The following is a 14,483-nucleotide window of genomic DNA, read 5'->3' as shown; positions in this document are numbered from 1 at the left end:
AACTTTCTTAAGGTGTATTAGAGGACATCTACAAAACACACAGCAAACATCATAGTTAATAGTGAAAGACCAGATGTTTTTCCCTTAAAATCAGGAAAAAACAATGATGTCTGCCCTCACCACTTCTGTTCAACCCTCTACTGGTGATTCTAGCCCGTGCAATCAGGCAAGAACAGTAAATAAAAGGCATGCAGGTTTAAAGAAAAAAGTAAAACTATTTTTATTCACGGAGGACATGACAACCTACATAGAAAAACAATGAATCGATTAAAAAAAACTACTAGAGCTAAAAAGTAAGTTTAACAAGTAGCAGAATAGAAGATCAATAAATAAAAACTCAATTGTATTTCTATATACTAATAATGAAAAATTGAAATTAAACATTAAAATTTATTAAATCCTGTCCCATTTAACTAGCATTAAAAATATAAATACTTAGGGATAACTCTGACCAAAAATGTTAAAGTCCTGAACACTGAAAACTATAAAACACTGGTGAGAGATATTAAGGACTGTCTAAATAAATGAAGATGTATACCTTATTTATGGGACAGAAAACTCGTTATTATTAAGATGCCAATTCTCTCCAAATTGACCTGTAGATTTAATGTAATCCAGAATCCTAGAGTACTTATTCTAGAAATTGACAAGCTGCTTCTAAAATTCATACCAAAATGCAAAGAACCTAGAATAGCCAAAAGAACTTTGAAAAAGTAGAAGAAAATCAGAAGGCTAACCCTACCTCAGTTCACGATTTATTATAAAGCTATAGTAATTCAAAAATTTTAAGTGTGCTATTATCATAGAGTTAGAAAAAAGATCGATGGGGAAAAAAAATAGAGTCCAGAAGTAGACTCACACACATAGAGACAATTGATTTTTGAGAAGCTGTAAAGGCAGTTCAGTGGAGAAAGTAGTCTTTTCAATAAATAATCCTGGAAAAATTGGATATACATATTTTTTCAAATCAAGATGTATCATAGATATAAATTTAAAGCCTCAAACTATGAAAGCTCTAGAAGAAAACATAGGAAAAAATCTTTGTAAGTCTAAATTAAGCAGAGATTTCTTGAATACAACACTGAAACCGCAATACAGTAAATAAATAAATAAATAAGACTTCACCAAAATTATAAGCTTCTGTTCTTCAAAAGAGGATGAAAGTTAAGCTTCACAAACTAGAAGGAAATTACAACAAATTCAAAATTCAATAATAAAAAGCAACACACTGAAAATGGACAAAATATTTGAACATACATTACATCAAATGAAAAATAGCATATGATAAGATTAACATTATCATTAGACATTAGGATAATGCGAAGTAAATCACGAGATAACCACCACACATATCATTTAGAATGATTAAAATTAAAAAGACTGTTTATACCAAGTGTTGCAAGACTATGATTAAGGGACTTCCCTGGTGGCACAGTGGTTACGAATCAGCTTCCCAGGGACTTCCCTGGTGGCGCAGTGGTTAGCAATCCACCTGCCAACGCAGGGGACACAGGTTCAATCCCTGGTCCGGGAAGATCCCACATGCCACGGAGCAACTAAGCCCGTGCACCACAACTACTGAGCCTGCACCCTAGAGCCTGCAAGCCACAACTACTGAAGCCTGCATGCCACAACTACTGAAGCCCACACGCTCAGAACCCATGATTCACAACAAGAGAAGCCACTGCAATGAGAAGCCTGCGCACCGCAAGGAAGAGTAGCCCCTGATCGCCACAACAAGAGAAAGCCCACACGCAGCAACGAAGACCAACACAGCTAAAATTTTTTAAATTAATTAATTCATTCATTCATTTTAAAAAAGAATATGATTGAACTAGAAGTCTCATAAGCTGATGGGAAGATAAAATAATGTAACCTGTTTGGGAGAACAGATGGCAGTTTCTTAAAATGTTATACATATGCCAAACATATGCTCCAGCCATTTCACTCCTGGTATTTACCCATGAGTAAAGAAAGTATATATCTGGGCTTCCCTGGTGGCGCAGTGGTTGAGAGTCCTCCTGCTGATGCAGGGGTCGCGGGTTCATGCCCCGGTTTGGGAAGATCCCACATGCCCGCGGAGCGGCTGGGCCCGTAGGCCATGGCCACTGAGCCAGCGCGTCCGGTGCCTGTGCTCCGCAGCGGGAGAGGCCACGACAATGAGAGGCCCGCGTACCGCAAAAAAAAAAAAAAAAAAGTGGAAAAAGAAAGTATATATCTATACACACAGTTATACACAAATATTTTAGCAACTTTATTTGTATAGCACCAAACTGGAAACAACCCAAATGTCCATGAGCAGAGGAATGAATAAGTAAGTCATGGTATATCCATACAACAAAATCCTACTCAACTATAAAAAGAAATGAACTTTTGATACACACTACAACATGGATAAATCTCAAGAAAATCATGCTGAATGAAAGAAACCAGATTTTAAAATGTGTACATGCTGAATTATCCCATGTACATAAAACTCTAGGAAATGCAAACAAATCTATAGTGGTAGAAAGTAGTGATTGCTTAGAGATGGCGGGAGTTGGGAATGAAGGACTACAGAAGGTCATTGAAGAAACGTTTGGGAGTGATGCATACGGTCCCTATCTTGGTAGTGGTGATGACTGCATAGTGTATACATATGTCAAAATTTATCAAGTTGTATACTTTAAATATATGTGGTTTATCATACATCAATTATAAATCAATAAAGCTATTAAAAAAAGAAATGTTTGTGTTACCCAATTCTGGCCAATGAAAATTAAAGAAAAATTTGCTGAACGCTTCTGAGAAAATTCTTTGATCTTAAAGAGCCATAAGAAGATCTTTCTCTTTCTCTCTCCCCCTCCCCATCCCCACCTCAATGTCTCAATGTGAAAAAGAAAGTATGTTGTCCATGTTATAGGTGGAAGCCATCTTTTGACCAAGAAGAAAGTCAGCATGAGGAAATTGCTAACACAGAGACAGAAAAGCGGAAACAAATGCCTCTGAGAGGAATAGAGCCAAAATCGTGATTGTGTTAAATCTGAAGTCCTCCTTATCTAAGGATTTTCAACTACATGACCTAATAATATTCCATAGTAGGTAAATCATTTTTCATTAGGATTCTATAATTGCAGTGAAAAACATCCTAACTAAGACAAGCATATTCTTATTTGAGAACCATATTAACAATTTACAATATGTGACCAGATGGAATTCTATTCTTGGTATTTAATTAAATTACATATTTTTTAATAATCCTCAATCTATATATATCTACTGCGTGTAAGGCTTATAGGTCCTACAATATAGGAGATATCAGATGTTTATACCCTCCCATCATATGTGTTTCCTCCTTTTGATAACAGCACTCTAATTTTCCCTTAGCAAACCACCTCTCTGGCACTCTTAGTTCAAGTCTTTCAGATGAGACAGATCCTCCTTGTCGCTAACAGTAGACATGTGATTCAAAAGGCATTGTGAGAAAGATGGGCAACTGAGCCCAAGTCCCCAAACTTCCCCTCTCAACCCCCTCTCTCAACTACTTCTCCAAACAAGAAAAAAGTTGGAGCAGGTAAGTGGAAGCACCTGCATAGGGTCCTTGAGGTTTCAGGCTCCAGGGTCTCTGACAGGAAAGGCACTCTCGTTCTCCTGTTTTGAGCATGCATAAAGCAAAGTTCCCAGTTTCAGGGTTCCCAGTGAAAGACTGTACTGGGAAACCTATGAATCCCTTTAGGAAAGAGCTACATGTACTTGTTTACGTGTGTGTTTGTTTGCTTGCTTTTGCAAGGGTTGAATTAATCCAGCTAGTGACAAATAATGTGGAGGAGACTTTCACCCATGAGATGAGTTGCTCCTAGCCCCTGAGGCTAGGAAAGAGTCCTGGCTTTTACCCAGGGAGATCTGGGAGAAGAGAGGCTTACTTCCAAGCTTCAGCTAGATGTTGACAGATTGCCAGTTGGTTCAGCACCAGCCCACAAGAGTGGAAACTTTCCGGCTTGTAGATTTGCCACTGTACAAGAGACCCTAATCACTTGACCTGTAATTATAGGTTAGTGCATGCAGAGCCTGAGGTCTGAGCAGGAAATGGAAAATAAGATCTTGCCTTAGTGATACCAGCAAGCCAGAGGAAAAAAACCAAGATAACACTTCAAACAGGTGTTTCATTGAAATACAACTGTTGGAAGAGTCAGATGAAAACTTTTTTAAGTAATAAATTATTCAACAAGATATAATTAAAAGTTCAAAGATTAACAGTTAAATATATGATAGATGCCATAACGAGAGGGGAAAAAATCATTTAAAAATATGTAATAACTGCATGTGTTTCTCATATTGTTCTGTTCCAGACTGAAGTAACTAAAGTGAAATAAGTGATGGAAATAACATTGATATGCTGGCTAACATATTTTCAAAATTAACACATTGCTGATGTTGCATGAAAGTCAGGAATTCCCAAACCTGAAGGCAGGAGGGAACAGCCGAGGAACTGCCTGTCTAGTCCTTGTCACCGTGTAAAAAGAGACTAAATTGTCTCCTGAGAATTCATAACCACTCTCACTGTATGTGGTGGGTGGTCAAGAACACTTGAGTAGGAAATTTAATTTAAAGTATTACCAAGTTAATAATGCACCCAGAGTACAGGCAAAAAGAAACAAATATTCTTTGGAGTACTCAGCTTCAACTCAAACTTCAAAGAATTTCTAAAAATAAAGCTTCAAGAAATACAATTTATTATTGAAAACTCAGGTGATGTATTTAACAGCATATGAGATGTAATTGAACAGAGAATTTGTGAACTCAAAGAAAAAATTAAAGAAATTAACCAGAATTCAATCTGAAGAGATAAAGAGATATTAAGAGCTATAGAAGTTAGAGTAATAAGATCTTACACATGCCTAATTAAAATTCCAGAAGAAGAGACTAGAGAAAATGGGGGAGAGACAATGTTGCAAAAAATAATGGACTCAGAATTTTCCAGAATTACTGAAAGATATTAAATCCTGAGGTCCAGGAAGCCCTATTTAAAAAACAAAAAGAAACAACAAAATCCAAGTGGGGCATATAAAAGTAAACCACATCTACATTCACCACAAGGAAATTGGAAAAGAAAGAAAGAAAGAAATCAGAAAAGATCCAGCCTGACTTCTTAAAAAGCAACACTGAACATTAAAGACAGTGGAATAAAATCTTCAATGTGCAAAGAGAAAGTAACTCCTAATCTAAGTTACATATTCAATGAAACAGCATCTTAAGACACTGACAAAATACAGATACTTACAATCAAATGATACTAAAGGAAATTCTGAACTATAAGATTTGCTACTTGAATATAGCCAGATGGCACAATGAGAAAAAGAGTGACTCGAATTGACAGTGGTACTTAGATATAATTGTACCTCTATTCCAGAGATTGAAGGACTAGTGTTGCTATTTTATAAGGTGACATTTTAGCAGAGACTTGAAAGAAGTGAGGGAGTGAACCATGTGGATATTCCAAGGGTGTTCCAAGCATGGAAAACGGTATGTGCATAACCTCTGGGGCAGCGGGTGAGTCTGCTTGAGGTGTAAATGGAGCAGGAAGGCAACCTTTCCTGGAACAGCGAGAGTAACCAGCAGAGTGGCAGGAGATGAAATCAGAGTCAGCAGACAGCCAAACTAGGAAGGGCCTTTTTTTTTTTAATATCTTTATTGGAGTATAACTGATTTACAATGGTGTGTTTGTTTCTGCTTTATAACAACGTGAATCAGTTATACATATACATATGTTCCCATATCTCTTCCCTCTTGCGTCTCCCTCCCTCCCACCCTCCCTATCCCACCCCTCTAGGTGGTCACAAAGCACTGAGCTGATATCCCTGTGCTATGTGGCTGCTTCCCACTAGCTATCTACCATACATTTGGTAGTGTATATATGCCCATGCCACTCTCTCACTTTGTCACAGCTTACGCTTCCCCCTCCCCATATCCTCAAGTCCATGCTCTAGTAGGTCTGTGTCTTTATTCCCATCTTACCCCTAGGTTCTTTTTTCTTTCTTTCTTTTTTTTTTTTTCTTTGTGGTACGCCAGCCTCTCACTGTTGTGGCCTGTCCCGTTGCGGAGCACAGGCTCCGGACGCGCAGGCTCAGCGGCCATGGCTCACGGGCCCAGCCACTCTGCAGCATGTGGGATCTTCCCAGACCGGGGCACGAACCCATGTCCCCTGCATCGGCAGGCGGACTCTCAACCACTGTGCCACCAGGGAAGCCTACCCCTAGGTTCTTCATGACCTTTTTTTTTTCTTTCTTAGATTCCATATATATGTGTTAGTATACGGTATTTGTTTTTCTCTTTCTGACTTACTTCACTCTGTATGACAGACTCTAGGTCCATCCACCTCACTACAAATAACTCAATTTTGTTTCTTTTTATGGCTGAGTAATATTCCATTGTATATATGTGCCACATCTTCTTTATCCATTCATCTGTTGATGGACACTTAGGTTGCTTCCATGTCCTGGCTATTATAAATAGAGCTGCAATGAACTTTTTGGTACATGACTCTTTTTGAATTATGGTTTTCTCAGGGTATATGCCCAGTAGTGGGATTGCTGGGTCGTATGGTAGTTCTATTTGTAGTTTTTTAAGGAACCTCCATACTGTTCTCCATAGTGGCTGTATCAATTTACATTCCCACCAACAGTGCAAGAGTGTTCCCTCTTCTCCACACCCTCTCCAGCATTTATCATTTCTAGATTTTTTGATGATGGCCATTTTGACCAGTGTGAGATGATATCTCATTGTAGTTTTGATTTGCATTTCTCTAATGATTAATGATGTTGAGCATTCTTTCATGTGTTTGTTGGCAATCTGTATATCTTCTTTGGAAAAATGTCTATTTAGATCTTCTGCCCATTTTTGGATTGGGTTGTTTTTTTGTTATTGAGCTGCATGAGCTGCTTGTAAATTTTGGAGATTAATTCTTTGTCAGTTGCTTCATTTGCAAATATTTTCTCCCATTCTGAGGGTTGTCTTTTGGTCTTGTTTATGGTTTCCTTTGCTGTGCAAAAGCTTTTAAGTTTCATTAGGTCCCATTTGTTTATTTTTGTTTTTATTTCCATTGTTCTAGAAGGTGGGTCAAAAAGGATCTTGCTGTGATTTATGTCATAGAGTGTTCTGCCTATGTTTTCCTCTAAGAGTTTGATAGTGGAAGGGCCTTTTTTGATCACTGTAAGGACTTTGGTATTTGTGCTGAGTGATCAGAAAGACACTGGAAGATTTTCAACTGAGTTGTGACTTGATCTAAGCAGGTAAATAAAATGCTTTAGAAATAATTTAGGTTCAAATCAACAAAAATTGTTCTTCCATGGACAAATGTTATCTGGTACTTAGAAGGCTTTCTGCTGATCCAGTTTGATATAAGAATAGAATTTATATATTTATTTTTGAAGTCTGAATAATTTATTTGATTCCTTCTCAAGACCCTGACAGCACCTGGGTCCTGGGTTCTGAGGGATCACAAAGGGGCCCTTGAGAAGGGCAGGAAAATGGCAAAGGCATGAAGAAGGCATATTTCAACAACTTAAACAAATTTTTTTATAAGTTTGTTTTCTGTGTCTGTGAGTCTTTCTGTTAGGATGAGCATTTTTTAATTTTTATTTTATTTATTTTTGGCTGTGTTGGGTCTTCGTTGCTGTGCACAAGCTTCCTCTAGTTGCAGCGGGTGGGGGCTACTCTTCCTGGTGGTGTGACAACTTCTCATTTCGGTGTCCACATTGCAGTGTCTTCTCTTGTTGCCTAGCACCGGCTCTAGGCCCGTGGGCTCCAGTAGTTGCAGCACGTGGGCTCAGTATTTGTGGCCCACGGGCTTAGTTGCTAAGCCGCATGTGGGATCTTCCCAGACCAGGGATCCAACCTGTGTCCCCTGCACTGGCAGGCATTTTCTTAACCACTGTGTCACCAGGGAAGTCCGAACTTTAAACTTCTGCCAAACCTCCAGAACTTGATTCAAAAATATATTCTCTTTCCCAGGGACAGGAGGCATTTAAAGGCTACTTGTGTAATGCTCAGTATGTAACCTAATTAAGAACACTAGAGAGTACCTCCAAACTGGAGGGCAATGTCTACAGAGCAGACTCCCACATCACTTTGAACATCGACGGCCCTGGCTTACTCAGGCCCGTCTTGTTGCCAGCCTTTGAAATCAGAGGCCTGTGACAGGAGGCAAGTAAAGAAGAGAAGAAAACACACTGGATGGTCCTGGGGCCGATTCTCCATTATGACCCTCACCAGGATGTAGCACCTGGACTTAATGCCGGCTTCTAACACTTCCAGGGGTAGATGTTCTGGGTACTCTCTCCCGTGGCTCTACTGACTGACTCTCATTCTCTTTGTCGTCGAGACTGAAGGGTAGACTCACACAGTTCGTGGGCAGCCTTTAAATCAGGCCAAAAATTGTCCAGGTAATTGAGCTGGAAATACCTTGAAGGAAATCACAAACACTCCTTCTGTTTCACTTCCATACTGCTGAATCGCCTCTTCATCTTCTGTCACCATAACGACTGGCATCCTGTCCTGGCAGTGGTGACAGTACCAAGCGGCTGCACTGTAGATGCTCCTGTTCTGCCGCTTCTCCATGGACTCCCCGCTTTCCTGAGAGAGAGAGCAGGACTGCTGGAATTCATTAGCGAAGAGAGCGCAATCATGACGCGCATCCTTCAGGAGATTTCGCAATTTGTTACACTGTCTCCGGCCTCTTTGATGCTGCACAGCTTGACAAGCCGTTTGCTTGACAATAATTCCCTTCAATTCAGGAGACTCAAGGATCTCGAGGTAATCCTGAACGACTTTCCAATCTGGGATCATGGAATGAGTCACGTCGCGAGACAAGAGTTTCCCATCGTTGAGGCAGACGGCGGGCTGCGGGCGGAGCGGGCCGCTGCAGGGCACGCGGGGCCGCAGGTAATGCTCCCGCACGGTCCGCAGAGTCCGGCCCTGGAAGGGTCTCAGGAGCAGCACCGTCTCCCGCTTCTGCAGCATGCTGGCGGCGCTCCCCGGGCAGAGCTCCGGGCCCCGCGAGGCCGCCGGCAGCGGGCGGCCGGGAAGCTGCGGGCGCGGCGCGGCGCGGCGCGGCGCAGCGCGGGCGGAGGCGAGGCCGAGGCCGAGGCTTCGGGCCCGCCCCCTCGGCCTGGTCTCCGCGGTACTCGCGGCCGGCCGGCCCTCCTGGCTGCGGCCTGAGCGATCCCCGCTCCACCAAGAATAGAATTTGAAATGGAGTAAATAGCACCCACGTCCTATTCGGTAGACTCTCTTCCCTGTTTACGACTTGCTTCTAACAGGCTTTTAAAAGGACCTGGATGGCTGAGTGTTTAAGGCCACACTCTGTGGCAAGGATAGCCGTGTGTTCTCTGTAGCACTTCCATCCTATGAAGATGTTTCCAGGCATTATACCATGCTTAGGCCCTACAGCCTCTGTCCCTGTCAGGGTGGATTAGCTACGCAATGAGCCTGCATGTACCACTAGAAACTGACCAGTTAAGTTCTTTTAAAATAGTGGTTATTTCGTATTTGCATTTTGTTCTGGATACTCTGTACTTGCTCCTGCAGATCCACTCTGCATCTCTCTCCATCCTGCTTTGTGCCTCTGGCTTCCAATGGGGTCCTCTTAATGGGGAACACTGCAGACGTGCATGCTGGAGGGAGAGATTAGGTAATGTATTCTACTGGCTCCCTGCTTGCCATGTGGTGACTTGTCCATGGCTCGTTTCTCTAGTGAAGTACCCCGCTCTTTTCTAAAACTTCACCTATAGCTACAAGCTCTTCCTTGGTTCCAGGCACCACTCCCCTTCCTTGCCCTTTCAGGCCTAGGAGTGGTAAAGCTTCCCTGTTCTTGTTATCTCTAGGATGCTTTGCCATCCCTCATTGGTTTCCCTTAACTCTGCTCCCACCCCTGAAAATAATTCCTTCATCAAAGTCTTGTTAATGACTTGTTGATGGTGCCATCTGTTTTCTGTCCACACAGATCGCTCTACAGAGTAAGTTCAACTAGTTATATTTATCAACTTTGCTTTTCTTTTTATGTACTTTACTTTTTTATTTATTTTGAAATTTTCACATATTTTTTAATTTAAAATTAATCAAACACTGACTCAACAACCATTTACTCGTATCATACAATTCAATACAACAAGCTAAATCAATTGCAGTGGCCCAGGAACTAGAGAAGCAAATAAGAGGAGGATCTTAGGCAACTTTGGCGTTCAGAAAAGACTCCACTGAGAAGGTGAATAGGACTTGGCGCCTCACCGTAGGGCAGCCCCTTTCTCCTCAAGAACTGTGGGTCTCACTGCACTACAGCCTCAGGACCACCAGGGTTAGTTGCTCACACAGTCTCACTGCAAACTTTCTTCAGGGCTCCCCTACTTCAGCAGATCTAATGACATCTGCCTGCAGCCATGTGGGGTGTGGGCACGTACACACGCACACTCAGAAAAGGTTATCTGTTAAAACTATGTAAGTGCTGTTGAAACAATTTCTTTACATGAAATGAGTGTAATTCTAAAGCATCCTGAATCTGAAGTTTTTAAAAAATTGTTGAAACAGTGAAATCGTCAACAGAGAAGTAGCATTGTTTGAATTTGCAATTCAGTAAGTCCTGACACTTTATTTTTTAGTCTTGCTACCAATATGATGAATGGAGATCTATTATAATGGGTATTATTATGATGATGTCTTTCAGGTTTCTGTAAAAGCTTGTCAGGATATATGTATGCAAAGGCACACTTATCCTATTAAAGATATATATATATATCTTTATATATATAAAGATATATGTATATATCAATATATAAGTATCAGACCATCACTTATGAATAGCTTTGACAGCCAGATATAGAACCTTTCAGAAGACAGAAACCCCCCCCATAAAAACAAGTAATTGGCAGCTGTCTCAAATCAACCAGTCTGATTTCACTCAAACCAATTTTGTTGGCTTCAAGTAGCCTGACCAATCATCCTGGTTAACTGGGGACTGAGGGTTTCCTGGACGAAGAGCTTTCTGTGCTAAAACCAAGACGGTACTGGGAAAACTGGGGTGAGTTGTTCCTCTAGCTCCATGTCTCGTGCAGATCAGTAGAAGATATTTCTGTTGTGGCCTGAATTGTGTCCCCTGACCCGCCCCACCCACAATTTATATGTTTAAGTCTTAACCTCCAGTTGCTCAGAATGTGACTGTGTTTGGAGATAGCCTTTCAAGAGCTAAGTTAAAATGAGGTCGTTGGAGTGGACCCTGATCCAATATGACTGGTGTCCTTACAAAAAGGAGAGATTAGAACACAGACATTCTGAGGGACCCATGTGAAGACACAGGGAAAAGACAGTTACCCATAAAACAAGGAGGGAGGACTCAGAAAGAAACAATGCAGCTGACACCTTATTCTTGGATTTGTAGCCTCCAGAATCATGAGAAGAATTCATTTCTATTGTTTAAGGAACCCAGCCTGTGGTATTGTTGGTATGGCAGTGCTAACAACAACAACAAAATACATTCTCTCTTTTTTTTTTTTTATTTTTCAGCCCCCAGTACGCGGGGCTCTCACTGTTGTGGCCTCTCCCGTTGCGGAGCACAGGCTCCGGACGCGCAGGCTCAGCGGCCATGGCTCACGGGCCCAGCCGCTCCGTGGCATGTGGGATCTTCCTGGACCGGGGCATGAACCCGCGTCCCCTGCCTCGGCAGGCAGACTCTCAACCACTGCGCCACCAGGGAAGCCCTCTAATAGTTATTTTTGATTGTGTGCATTTCAGCTGATGAGCCTAATCTCTTTCTGCGAGCTTCTCTTTCCGCGTCCTCCTCGCTGCTCACACAGAAAGACCTGTCCCCTGCAATTCCTTCACCTAGACTGTGACCTCCACACATCCCACTTCCCTTCTGGCACCTTGCTCCTTCATGAATTTTCTTTCTTTTATTAAGTCTATAACTCATTAAACTATTTCCCAACCCTTCCAAACTTCCTTTAAGCCTGGAACTCCATAAATGTTAGATAAATGAAGAATGACACTAATTTCTCTCTCCTTCCTGCTTCTCACTCCAAACTCTTTTACATTTATTGCCTTCCTGTCTCCATTTCCCACTCACTTGCCAGCCCCTTGTCATGTGGTTCCTGGCTCCCATCATTATATTGAAACTGCTCTATGAAGTAACATAGGACTGGAGCTACTGGTATCAGTGGCATTTTGAGAATTTATAGTAAAGTCGCCTTTTCTTCTGAACAGAGTGAGCAGGGTGAACAGAGTGCAAAGTGGTTTCTTTCCTTAGCTGCACACCCATCCCCTGAAGCCATGCTTGGGCTTTCATAATTCCCCAATTCAACTGTTTCTTCTCTTTCTGACCTTTTAGGAACTGTCTGCAGTATTTGACACTGTTGAGCACTCTCTGACCCTTGAAACTTTCTCTTCTCTGGTTTTCCAACGTTTCTTCCTACCTTTCAATCGCACCTGAGCAGTCTTTAAGCATCTCTCTCTTTCTCTCCCCTCCCCTGCTACACACACACACACCAATTCCAGAAATAGTTACTCATCAAATTTCTGTTCTTGGTTCTCTTCTCTTCCAACTCTTTGGTCACTAATGTTTTAGAAACACTCTCATGACAACCACCGCATCTTTGCAGTTACCTCTTGATCTAGATCACCAATCCTATGTCTCTCAGAGCATCAGGCTTGAATTTCCAACTGAACATTAATCACTTCCACGTGATCTCCTTGAGCCTATCATGATTAACATGATGAAAACTGAATTCATCATATTTCCACAGATTCTTTCTCAGTTATGATGTTACCATTCTAAGTACCCAGACTAGAAAACTCAGAGCCCTCTCTCACTCTTCCTCTCTCTCGAACTGCATGTATTATTGGTAAGCAGGTCCTATTGACCCTATCTTCTAAAATCTCTTACATCCTTCTCCTTTTCATTACACTGGATAAATAGTTTAGTGTAGTGATTAAGAGCATGGACAGCGGAGGCAAATCAAGTGGGTTCAGATCCTGATTCCCCTGCTACTTGCTAGTTATGAAATCTTAGGAAAATTATTTGACTTTTCGTCTATAAAAATGGAGATAATGACAACCTATTTGATATGATTGTCTGAGAGTTGAATAAGTTAATACATGTGTAACAGTTATTAATTTTGTGCTCACCCAACCTATTTCTTCTTCCGAAACACCCAGCAAAGCTGTGTTTCCTGGGTCCCTTGCATCTGAGCGGGGCCATGGAATGTGAGCAGAAGTGTTGTGTCACTTTCAGTCAAAGGGAGTTGAAGGAAGACATACATCTTCTATGCTCTCTCTCTTCCTTTGCTGAGGCAACACTGGAAGCAACACATAATGATGGTGAAGTTGTATTCTGGAGGGATTCTGAATGGCTGAGTTACTACCTGGAGGAGAGCTGCCCCTGTGTGCCACCACCCAGGAGCTTCTGCAGTGAATTTTGGGTGAGAGAGAAGGAAACTTTTAAACTTTTATTGTGTTGGATCACTGAAATTTAAGTTTTTAGAAAAGAGCAGCTAGTCTTATTTATCCCAAACATCATGTAAATACACTGGAAACTGTGCCACAAGTAATAAGTATTTGATAAATGACAGAGATTATTATTCTACTGCTACTATATTGAGTCCAAATCATCCTTCACTTAGATTATGAGAAGATAACATAAAATGTCAACTCTTTCTAGCCTGAGTAGTTCATTTATTTAAGATACATTGTGCCATAAAAGTTTTGTTTTGCCCAGTTATATTGTTGGTAAATATCAAATGATTATTGTATAGAAGCAGCAAAAGACTACTATTTTGTGATTCCCATAAAGAGGAAAACAGATACTCTATTCCTTTCTTTACTGCCTCAAAAAAAGGATAAATGATGCCAGGACTTCTACACCCTCACCTAACACAAACTTTAACTTTCCTTCCACCACCTGCATCTTAGCCTCCTGAAAGTTGACTTGGGTCCAAATCCTGGCTCTCCCACACCTTCTTCTTCCTGAGTCTCTTCGTGTATAGGATATATTTTTATGGCCCATTCTTTGGTGAAACAATGTGTATAACATTTTAAGTGAAAGAATAATCTTTTAAAACATTTCTTTATTATGTATTGAACATATTTTAAGTGCAGTGAATGTGCTTTAGAGAGGTGATATTAGACCCAAAAAAATGTTGACAAGTGGGTGTCTGGGAAAAACTCTAATTTTTTTAACGTTAATTATTACAACATACAATTCCACTTCCGAAGTCTTTTTGTTACAAACTGTGTTTTAAACCCAGACCTTATGTCTTTAAGTCTCACTTTCCCTCATTCGTTTTCTTTCTCCTGGTCAATTCACCATCATATCTTATCCACCATGCGTGGCATCCATTAAGGGCCATCTTCATCAAGTTGTTCCTCTGAGAAACAGCAGTACTACTAATAATAACCGACATAAATATGAGTTTTCTGAACATCTGGCAACTTGGTCAGTGCTTCACACACCTTATCTCATT

General features: G+C 41.1%; 1 protein-coding gene across 2 annotated transcripts in view; it reads left to right on the top strand.

The window, feature by feature from the left end:
• The first annotated feature begins 8,685 nt into the window (after positions 1 to 8,685).
• Positions 8,686 to 14,483, top strand: part of NFKB1 (nuclear factor kappa B subunit 1) — a 132,193-nt gene continuing 126,395 nt past the window's right edge. For both annotated transcript variants that reach the window (XM_067736852.1, XM_067736850.1), the window contains exon 1: positions 8,686 to 8,790. The gene's annotated coding sequence lies outside the window, so the exon portion shown is untranslated. The remainder of the gene's footprint in view (positions 8,791 to 14,483) is intronic.

Source organism: Pseudorca crassidens, chromosome 4 (assembly GCF_039906515.1).
Source record: "Pseudorca crassidens isolate mPseCra1 chromosome 4, mPseCra1.hap1, whole genome shotgun sequence".
Taxonomy (NCBI): domain Eukaryota; kingdom Metazoa; phylum Chordata; class Mammalia; order Artiodactyla; family Delphinidae; genus Pseudorca; species Pseudorca crassidens.
The sequence above is the reverse complement of the archived record's forward strand: the minus strand, read 5'-3'. Positions and strand labels throughout refer to the sequence as shown.